This window comes from Mesoplodon densirostris, chromosome 10 (genome assembly GCF_025265405.1).
Source record: "Mesoplodon densirostris isolate mMesDen1 chromosome 10, mMesDen1 primary haplotype, whole genome shotgun sequence".
Classification (NCBI taxonomy): Eukaryota; Metazoa; Chordata; class Mammalia; order Artiodactyla; family Ziphiidae; genus Mesoplodon; species Mesoplodon densirostris.
In genome coordinates, this window is record NC_082670.1 from 31,563,325 (window position 1) to 31,574,371 (window position 11,047).

Here is an 11,047-nt window from a genome sequence, read left to right on the forward strand (position 1 = left end):
GGAATGTAATTCCCCAGTCAGGGGAAGGAGCCTGTCCGGCTCCTTAAATGAGCTGATCTGGAAGTTCTGGCTGGGTGGTCTTCCCTGAGAGCCTTTACTTTTCTGAGACTTCAGTGCAAAATGGGATACTATTGCCCGGGTGCCCTACCCACCCCCGCCCGGGACAGTTAACTTTACAGTCAGCCTCAGTGACCATGTCTACGAGAGGGTCCTGCCCCCTCCCCACTCTCCAAGTCCCTTCTGTAGGCTTATGGGAGGGGAGGGGCCGGCTTCCCCACTTCAGGCCCAGGGACTGGTCTCCAAGTCCTCCCCTCCCCCCACCTCAGGTGGGGTCTCATGGCTCTCTCCTGGGACCAAGGGGGCAGTCCCGGAGGGCGGCAGGAAGCAGCGGGAGGAACCGACGCGCGCGCTACTGGGGACAGGGGACGGGGGACGGGTTCCGGGACCCGGGAGGGGCGGCCTAATTACGGCGCGTTGTCCGCGTGCCGCCGAGCGCCGCGGAGGAGAGCGGCGGTGGCTAATTAGAGCGCACTAGCCGTGCCCCTGCAATCCTCTAATTTCTCCACGCGCTCCGGGTGTGTTGTAGGAGGTGAAGCGATGCGGGGTCGGCTCTGAGTCAGACTCTCGGAAGCCCGGGTAGGGACGCAGGGGACGAAAGAAGCCGCAGAGAAGCGACTCCTGCCGCGGGAGGAGCTGGCGCCTTCGCCTGGCAAGGAGTCTCCCGTCCCGTGGCTGCTCGCAGTGCTTTCCCACTTCCGCGGACAGAGCGGGGCGGGGCCTGGGGCGGGGCAGCGAGGGGGCTTGGCCCGGGCCTCCTCCCGCCTCCAGGGGGCGCTCCTCAGTCCTGCGGCTCTTCCCCAGGCTTCGAGTCCGGTGCCCTGCACCCAGCCATGTGGCTGGCTCCCCGCGCGCAGGTGGACCGAAAGAGATGCAGATGCAACGCGGTAACAGACCTAGGGCAGTGAGAGAAAAAAACACTCAGAGACATCAGAAGGAAGTGAGGGCGCTTGTTCTAGCTGAGCCCTGAAATCAATTCTGGGGGAGCAGGGAGGAGCGAGCGGGGGGCCGAGGCTGGGAGGGAGTTTATTTATTAGCCAGATTAGCCAGCATTAATGGGGGAGCGGTGGTGGCCGGCGGCGGCGGGGACATAGCTGGCATAGCTGGCATAGCGGCGGGGCCTCCCGCGGCGCGGGGCTCAGGCGGCTTCAAAGGGGCTTAAAGAGGCCCGTGGTGGCACTGCCACGGCCCCGCGGGGGAGGGCGTGGGCGCGGGCGGCGGGGGAGAAGGCGGCCATTGTGCACCGAGGGATTAGGGATCTGGCCTGGAAGGAATTTTAAACTGCTGCGAGCCGGCGCCCCAGGACTCCCCTCCTGCCCCTCCACTGCTCCAGGAGCAGGAGCAAGCTCAGATGTTTACCTGCATTTCCGTGTCTGGGGGGTCCTCCCGCCCTCGGATTGGAGGCATCTAGGGTTGTCAGATTTGGCAAGTAACGATGCAGGACGTCCAGTTAAATTTAAATTTAAAATAAACAATGAATACTTTTTTTTTTAGTATAAGTATACTCCATGTGCTGTATGGGATATACTTATACTAAAATATTATTCGTTGTTTATCTGAAATTCAGATTTAACTGGACGTCTTGTATTTGCTTTTCCAGCAGCCCTAGAGTCACCAAAATGTCTAATCTGTGTCTGCAACAGATTCGGGGCTCCCTAAAAATTCAGTGGGGCTGTATGTCTCTACCCTCAGACTGTAGGTTTCCTGAAGCCCAATGCTGTGTTTCACCCTTCAGAATGGAGCTCTGATGGTAGAGTACACGTCTCCATCAGAATAGGAGCTTCCTGAGGACGGAGTTCAATTTCAGATTGGAGCTTTGAGGTCAATGTCTGTGTCTTCATCATACTGGAGGGTCCTGAAAGGGGGGCGGTCTGTGTGCTTCTTTGAGGGCAAGTCTGTCTCCTCCTCCAAGCAGGTTGTGGCCCCTCCCCCTATTGGTATAGTTTCCTGTCTACAGGGGGCGCTAGGGGCCCAGAGGACTGACCTACAGATGGATGGGTCCTGTTTCTTGGCACTCAGGGCTGCAGGTTCTCTAGGGTTGATGGACCTGGGGACTTGGGAGGTGGGGTCCCCATCCTGTGTGGCTCTTGACCTGGGCCTGGCCTCTGTCCGGGAATTGAGGCCAGGCCAGCTTTGGCAGAAGCTGTGGCCAGCATGTGGGAGAATCTCTGAGTCTGGTTACCGACGGTTTTTGGCAGGAAGGGACAGTGTGGCCCTTGGTGCAGAATGGCCCTGCCCACCTCCTCTCTTCCCATAACCATGGCAGCCAAGCCTCTGTCCTCTATCAACCTCACAGACCCCATTACCCAGTCTTTGCCTGTGCTGTTCTCTGTGCCTTTCTTCCTGTCCTTGAGGACAGCTGAAGTCTCACCACATCTCCTGGATGTTCTGGCCTTCAGCAAGGTAGGTATGGCCAAGTAGGCTGCTTGTGCCTGGGGGTCTTGTGGTGAAAAGAGACATCCATCCACTCCTTCCTTCCTCACCAACCTGGGCCACAGGGGTCAGAGAGGGGACAAAGGTGGGGGTGGGGAGAAATGGGAAGGTGGGGGGAGTGTAGGTGGAGGGGAAGCAAGAGGAAGTCTTGGCCACCATCTCCTCCCCCGCAACACACACTGTAGCCCCTTCCCAAATCCCCTGTTCCACCCCTACTCCCTCCCCTCCCCAGCCTCTGAACTCTTTTCCCTTGAAGCTGAGGGAAGCCGGGGAGAAGCCCTTTCCCACGATCACAGCCTCAGCAACCCCACCCCCTGCTCCTTTGGCCACAGCCACCTTAGCCTCCGCAGAGCACAGGCCTGGCCTGCTCCATCCCTACAGGGCCCCCTCCTTGAGCCAGGACGCCTGCTTCCTTGAGTGGCATCACCCCACTCCTCAGGCCGCCTAGTCATCAGGTCAGCAATTAGCTACCGCATGAGGCCACCGAACGTCACAGCCCCTCCCCCGAGGCCAGCCGGCGGCCGGAGTGCTGGAGGGTGCCCCCCACACTTTGTAGTCAGTGCCAAGTCCTGGCAGGACCTCCCCACAGCCTACTGAGCGCTGGGGTATTGAGCTCTTCATCTGCGGACCCTGCACTCCGGGGGGCGGGAGAAGCCTCGCTGCTCCCTCCTCCCTCCATGTCACCCCATCCCATTGGGTGAGGACACTCCCACTGCCTGGGTGGGGCGATGCCAGCTCAAGGGCACCTCAGCCCCGAGCAGAGCGAGCGGGTCTGGGCCTGAGATTCAGGTGTCTCTGTCCTCAGTCATAGGCAGTTTTCACCAGGCTCTCACCTGGGGCCTGGGAATCTGTGCACTGAGGATGGTGGCAGTGACCTGGTAAGGGGGGAGCAGTGGGGCGGCCCTCTGCAGAGACCCAAACGTGCAGGGGGCAGCCTCTTCCGGAATGCCCACGGGGGGCTCACACACCTGCACCTGGGCACACTCACAGATCCAACCTGGGCAGTGTGTGTCCCGCTGCACCCATGCGCTCAGGTGTCCCTGGCAGGCAAACCCACCTGGAGGTATACCACATGCCCAGATGACCCCTCCTGCGGCATGCACACAAACCCACCGACATGCTCACAGCCAACAAGCTTATCACCACACCAAAACCAAAACCAGGACATGACAGAGGAGCCCAGCCCAGGAGGGTGGGATGAGAGACCATGCCCCCTCCCCCATCCCACCCCTTGGGCTCGGTGTCTCCCTGGGGAAGGCTGGGAAGGGTGTGTGGTGGGCAGGTGGGCAAGTGGGAGCAGCTGTGGTCTGAGTCTGGAGGTGGGAGCAGGGTATGGATTTCCAGAGAGAATAAAAAAGTTCCAACAAATTTAAAGAAAGGTGTGGAATCTTAGGCAGATCATCACTCCTTAGGGCCTCAGGGATTGCATCTGTAAAATGGGGATATTAAGGACACCATTTAAACTTGGTTGGGAAGTTTAATGGAGGTAACTGGCTCAGAGCAGGTGCCCAGCCCACATAACTATTGAGGAGACCCTCCCTATGTCCCGTCTCTGGGTGGTGGATTTGCCCACAAGAGCTGCCCTGAGGAGAGAAGCAGCCCTCATCCCGGGCCTTACCTGAGCATTTGCTCACTGCTGGTTTTCTCCACTTCCTGGCGTCCAGCCCTGGCCAGGCGCTGGGGCTGATAGGGTGTTGCTCTGGATTGGCCTGGAGGCAGGGCCTGGGAGGGGCTGTCTGGCTGCCCCGCCCCTACCTGACTGGCCCAACAGGTAGCTGAGTGCTGGCTTCCAGCCCTGGGAGGGGATGAGTCAGTCAGCACTGCCCCATCCAGGCAAATGGGGCGCAGGGGACGGGAGCTTGGGTGGAGGGGCCTTCTAGGAACGTTCCTGGAAGAGGACCTGGGAACCACGCTGCTGCCTGGAGCCACCGCCTCAGCCTACTAGTCTGTACCCAGCTCAGCAAACACCCTCGTCCTTGCTTCTCACAGCGAGCCCTCTGCCCTCTGGATTCATGGGGCCGCCCCAGCTGGGAACAGGGAGCCAGGCCTGAGGCCCTCATGCTGCCTTGCCACCCTTCTCAGCCCTTCAGGAAGGCTGTCCAAGCCATGGACACAGGGCCACAGGTACACACATGCTCTTGTACACATGTCCGCAGCCACATGAGCACAGCCAGAGACGTGTCCCCACAAGCACACGCACACACATACTCTCACTGCTCCCTCACACTTATAAACACCCACATAAACACCCAATTTCACGCACACACTCATATACACGACACACAAACTTGCAGAGTCATAATCACTATTGTTGGTTGAATTGTGTCCCTCAAAAGATATGTTGACAGGGCTTCCCTGGTGGCTCAGTGGTTGAGAGTCCGCCTGCCGATGCAGGGGACACAGGTTCGTGCCCCGGTACGGGAAGATCCCACGTGCCGCGGAGTGGCTGGGCCCGTGAGCCGTGGCCGCTGATCCTGTGCATCCGGAGCCTGTGCTCCGCAACGGGAGAGGCCACAACAGTGAGAGGCCCGCGTACCGCAAAAAAAAAAAAAAAAAAAAAGATATGTTGACATCTTTGTCCCCAGTACCCGTGAATGTGACTTCAGTTGGAAACAGGGTCTTTGTAGATGTAATCAAGATGAGATCTAACTGGATTAGGGTGGGCCCCTAATCTAATGACTGGTGTTCTTTTAGGAGAGAGATAGACAAAGAGATACGGAGACACACAGGGAAGGAGGCCACGTGATGACGGAGGCAGAGCTTGGAGTGATGCAGCTACAAGCCAAGGAGCACCAAGGATTGCCTGCAACTACCAGAAGCTGGGAGAGAGACGTGGAACAGACTCTTCCTAGAGCCTCCAGAAGGAACCAGCCCTGCCGACACCTTGATTTTGGACTCTGGCCTCCTTAATTATGAGAGAATAAATTTCTGTTGTTTTAAGCCACCAGGTCTATGGTATAGTTTATTATGGCTGCCCTAGGAAATGAATACAATCATGCGCACACAGACACACACACACACACACTCACAGTGGCTCTAGGCGCAGGAATGAGGTTGGTGGAGTCCCTTTTAGGGGCTGCTCTGTCTCTGTCCTCCTTCCCCTGTGACTAGTCCAGTGGACACAAAAACGCTCACGGCACCAGGAAGGAGCTCAATAATTTTTCATCTCTCCTTCCCTCCCTGGAGTTCTTTTTTTTTTTTTTTTTTTTTTGCGGTACGCGGGCCTCTCACTGTTGTGGCCTCTCCCGTTGCGGAGCACAGGCTCCCGACGCACAGGCTCAGCGGCCATGGCTCACGGGCCTAGCCGCTCTGCGGCATGTGGGATCTTCCCAGACCGGGGCACGAACCCGTGTCCCCTGCATCGGCAGGCGGATTCTCAACCACTGCGCCACCAGGGAAGCCCTCTCCCTGGAGTTCTTAACAAGGCATCCCCCTCAAAATCTGTTCTCAAGAATGGGTAGCCATGGTTATGTGCACCAAAAGTCGTGTCTAAGAAGGCTGCAGTTGCTTTAATGCTATTAATTAAAAATTGGAAACAGGGCTTCCCTGGTGGCGCAGTGGTTGAGAGTCCGCCTACCAATGCAGGGGACACGGGTTCGTGCCCCGGTCCAGGAAGATCCCACATGCCGCGGAGCGGCTGGGCCCGTGAGCCATGGCTGCTGAGCCTGTGCTCTGCAACGGGAGAGACCACAGCAGTGATAGGCCTGCGTACCACCAATAAATAAATAAATAAATAAATAAATAAATTGGAAACAACCAAATGTCCATCAACAGCAGAACAGATAAATCAATTGTGACATAGCTATTCAATGGAAGCCTACTCAGCTACGAAGAAGGAAGAACTAGTGTTGCAAAAACCATGTGGATAACCCTCACAGACCTCATGTCCAATAAACTGGGTCAGACACAAAGAGTGCATGCTCTAGGAGTCCGTTTGCATGAGGTTCAAGAATAGGCCAAGCCAATCTGTGGTGAAACAAGTCAGAATAGTGGTCACTTCTCTCCTGGGGGTGGGTATGGTATTGACTGGCAGGGGCTTGAGGGAGCCTCCTGGGGGGGCTGAAATACTCTATGCTGGATCTGGGTCGTGGTGACATGGGCATACAAACATGAACAAATTCACCAAGCTGTACCCCTAAGATCTGTGCAATTTGATGCACAAATCTTACACCTCAATAAAACAAAAGGAAATTAAAAAAACGGGGTCCCCGGGAAGTCAATGACCAGAAGCCACTGGATAGCATCTTCTGGGGTGGGTAGCTGCAGAGCCTGCCTTGTCCCCATGCTGCACTGGTGTCCTTGGACCTGGGACCCCTTTTGTGGCTGACTCTCCAGGATATTTGTCGACTGTAAACTTTGAGCCGGGGCTGCCTGGGGAGGCCCTGGTGTGTCTCAGCAGCTCTCGTGGGAATGGCTGTGCAGAGGATCCCACTGCAACCTGTTTCCCCAATTTAAGACCAAATGTTATAATTTCTTTCACAAAAAGCCCACACTGAAGCAGAGCTACCTTTTTATGCAGCTTTTGCTATCTGCCGGGCACATACTAAGTATCTTTGAGGGAGGTGGCAATGTTGCCATTTCACAGGCAAGAAAACTGAGGCTATGAGATGTTGAGCAAATTCCCAAAGTCACACAGGAAGCTCAACGGAGGGGATTTGGCATGATAGATCCATCATACTGGGGCTCCCTGTGGGCAAGGCTGTGTCTCCTGGTCAGTGTGAGCTCTGGGGTTTCTACGCAGGAGGGGTTTAGGGGAGGATATTGTCTTAAACCTGACTCATAGCACAGGCACTGCTTTCCTGGCCACTCTGCTGCCCCTCACCGGGGCTCTGACCACTCTGCCTAGCTCAGGGCTCTGCCCATAGGTGTGCCATAGTTTGGGACCATGGATCTGGGGGGTGAGGGAAGAAGCGGGGGAGGGCATGGATCAGAAGGACCTGTTCCTTTAGCGGCTGTGCTGGAATCAGCTCTAGAGGTTCCCACCCCTTCCACTGCTTCCTGGCCTGGCCCACTGGGTGGGTCAGGACCACCCAGCTAAGCCATGCCGGAGCCATGCTGAATGGAGAGCTGGACACTGCCCCTTGCCAGGAGAACCAGCTGGGAGAGGGGCTTCATTTAAGGATGTATAGAAGGGCAGTGTGCAGAGTGGACCTCAGCACGGCCCAGGACCAGGTGCTTCTCACCCACCCAGGCCTTGCCAGCAGGAGCTGGGTCATATGATGGTGACGAGGAGGCAGGTGTAATGGGAGCTGACATCCTCCTCGGCCTGCCCTGTGACTATATTAAGTTCTGTGCCTGGTCTCCCCTCCACCCTATCCCCAGGACTTTCCCTCCTCCCCCAGGGGATCCTGCACTGCAGACCAAGGAGTCCTTCCTCCCCTCCATCCCATTGTCCTAGGAAAGGGGCAGGAGCTTAATGAGGTCATAGCCAGTGGGTGGGTAAGTGGAGGCGGTAAATTTAGGCCTTGGTGCTAATGAGCTGTAGTGGGGAGCAGCTTGGGGGGAGGCTGCCTGTTCCTAAGGCCTTAGCACCCCTCACACTCAGTCATCCCCCCACTGCCCCCCTCCCCCCCCACATCACCCAGTGCTCACAAGGGCACACACAGAACACGCTCAGCAGCCGCTGAGACACGGTTTTCACTCTTCCAGGGCAACCACGCATAGGTACCCTTGCACGTTTGTACCCCTGGGAGCCCATTACCACCCTTATAATCCTGTTCAGGCGCTCACGTTTGCATGTCCAACCATGCATGCTTGCAGCCCCATGACCTCACATGCACACCACCCACCCCCGTTCGCCATTTCTCCGAAGCCCCCAGAAGCACAGGAGCCCAGGGGCTGCAGTGGGGTCGGGGAATGCAGTCTGGAGGATGCAGGGCATTTGCACCCCCTGCCTAGACCTAAAGGCTCAGTCTCTTTCTCCCCCCACCCACAGTGGGATTCACCACCACTGGGGTGAGAGGCTGGAAGCCCCAGGAAGCCCTGCCTTCTACCCAGGGTGAGGGCAGAGGGCAGGGCAGGGTTTATTAATAAACTCACTCCTGACTGGGAAGGCTTCTACAGAAGGCCCAACCCAATCACAGCAGAACTTTCCAGGAATGTCACCCCCAAGCAAGCCTTCCTCTGACTCCAGGATTATTTCCCACCCCTGACTTCATCCTCTTGGTGTGTGGGGCTCCCGCCAGGCTGCCCTGGCTCTGCCCTACAGGCCCGCTGTCACCCGGCAGCTGACATCTGCCTTGGCTGCCGCCCAGAGGTCACAGCACGTGGGTGATGGGACTGGGATTAGAACCGCTTCCTCTGTAACCCAGTCCTGCTACTCCCTGCTCCCCCAAACCGAGGACCACTGAGCCCTCTGTGTTGGGAGTGCAGGAGGGCCTCTGCCTCGCTACCCGCTCACGGCATCACGATGCTACCCTGGACCCCCACTCCAAGTGGGGAGGGGCCCTGAAGGCAGAGACCCTGGGCTAGCTTCTTGGCCTTGTGACCTCGGACAAGCAGAATGTGACTTGTCTGTGGCTCATTGTCATCATTTATAAAAGGAAGATAAAAATGCCCTCCCCAAATTAGCTGTGAGGATGAGGAATGTGTGATGGCTGGTGTAAAACTATAAAGGGCTGTACAAGAGTGTAAAGGAAATGGATTTTATGTCTTTGCCTCTATCACTAATTCCATTCCCATCTCCATCACCACCACCACCATCACCAACACCTCCATCTCCTTCCCACCGTCACTTCCTCTATCACAAAATCACTGCCATCATCCTCAGCATCATCACACTGCTCTCCTTGCCGATCCTTCCATCACAGCCACCACGTTATCACCATGCCATTGCTCCAAGAACACTTATTCAATACCTACTGTGTTCAAAACCTTTTGGAAATTAGTTCTGTTCAGGGTCCCACACGTTGGGAATGTATCTCTCACTTCCTTTAAGCCCTGACACACAACCCATCTCTGCCAGGAAACATTCCTTAATCTACCCTGCATTACTCAGATTACTTCTGTACACTGTGGCTCAGCTTCACCTGTCCCCTCCCTGGTTGGTGTGTGTGTGTGTGTGTGTGTCTGTGTACTCACACCCACACTGTTTAAACTCGTTTCTAAAGGCAGCCTCCACCCAGATATCCTACACAGAGCATGGTGGCTCTGGGTCCCACTCCTGGCTCTGACACTTTCTAGCTGTGGGACCTGGGACAAGCCAGGTCTCTTTGTCTTCCCAACTGTAAATTGGATTTAATAATACCATGTCTCATAGAGTTGTGGTGAGGGGTGCCTGAGATGTTGTATATACAGCACTTAGAGCAAGTGTTCAATAAACACTAGTTATTGCTGTTGCTGTTATTAGTCCTTCCTCCTGCCAATGCTTGACACAGGGCTTTGTGCTGTCAATGAAAATGAATATATTACTGGATACACTCTGACTTTGTAATATGAATATCTTGGGAGGGAAGGAAGAGTTGAACCTTTCTGAGAACTGTCTCCCCACCTGCTTCCAGAAGGTGCCTGAGATCTCTGGGTAAGGGGTGTGTGGTGGGTTGGGAAGGACCATGAAGGGAAGTTGGAACCAGGCAGAGTTGAGTTTGCATCCTGATTTCATCAGCAAAGCAACTATGGGCAAGTTGTCACTTATCCACCTCAAGCCTTAGTTTTCTCATCTGTAAAGTGGATCACCGCCCTGGCCACTGTGAGACTATCATCTCTGTCTGTCTTGAGCACAGGCGCCACAGACAGTTCTGGATGGGACTCAGGGCCAATATACCTTGGGCTCCCTTCCCATGCAGACAATGGACAATCCCAGCAGAGCCTGCTTCCCTGAGTAGGTCGGCGAAGATGCTGAGTGATAATGGGAAGTGTTCAGAAAAGTTAAACACCCTGGGAAAGTTCCAGGGACAGTCTTAATAATGATTGGCTCGAGTGAGGTCTAGCTTGGCCTGACCTGAAAAACACACTGTGGTCTGATCTGGGTTCCTGGAGCAGGGTGGGGGCCAAAGGGGAGGAGGACCAAGGGGTCCCTAACCGCAAGCTTGGGAAGGCCACTCTGTGCTCAGACTCCCACGTGCACCATGGTGTGGTCCATGGGGGGCAGGATGGGAAGGGCAGCTGGGACATGGCAGGAGGGGGTGGGCCTGGGAGGCCTGCAGCCTTTTCTGGGGTCCCTGGATAATTGATATCCACACAGCTGCAGCCACCTGAGGATTGCCTCCGCCCTGGCCATGAACCCCCAGGGAATAAACAGGGACAGCAGTTGGCTGATTGGTGTGTACTCCTGGTCCCTACAATGTAAACTCCCAGGGCATATCTATGTTCTGTGGGCCTGGCCCCAGTCCCCTGCCCAGCTCAGAGGGGTCACACCACGCCAGACATCACACATACGGGATAGCTGGATGTCTCCACAAGGTGGGAGAGAGGCTGGGAAAACCAGGGGGTGTAGTGGGGGACAGGGACCAAAGACAGCTGGAGCTGGGTGGCCAGAGGGAGAGTTGCAGAGGGGGAAGGGCAAGCAAGCGCTATCACGGAGTCAGGCAGAGTCCTGTTCCTAGAACTGCAGGTCAGA

At 56.1% G+C, this 11,047-nt stretch overlaps 1 long non-coding RNA gene across 1 annotated transcript; it reads left to right on the forward strand.

Moving 5' to 3' along the window:
* The first annotated feature begins 871 nt into the window (after positions 1 to 871).
* On the forward strand, positions 872 to 5,404 carry LOC132497710 (uncharacterized). The gene is made up of 3 exons (XR_009533632.1): positions 872 to 944; positions 2,354 to 2,460; positions 5,185 to 5,404. It is a non-coding gene; the product is annotated as an uncharacterized LOC132497710 (long non-coding RNA).
* Positions 5,405 to 11,047: the final 5,643 nt, after the last annotated feature.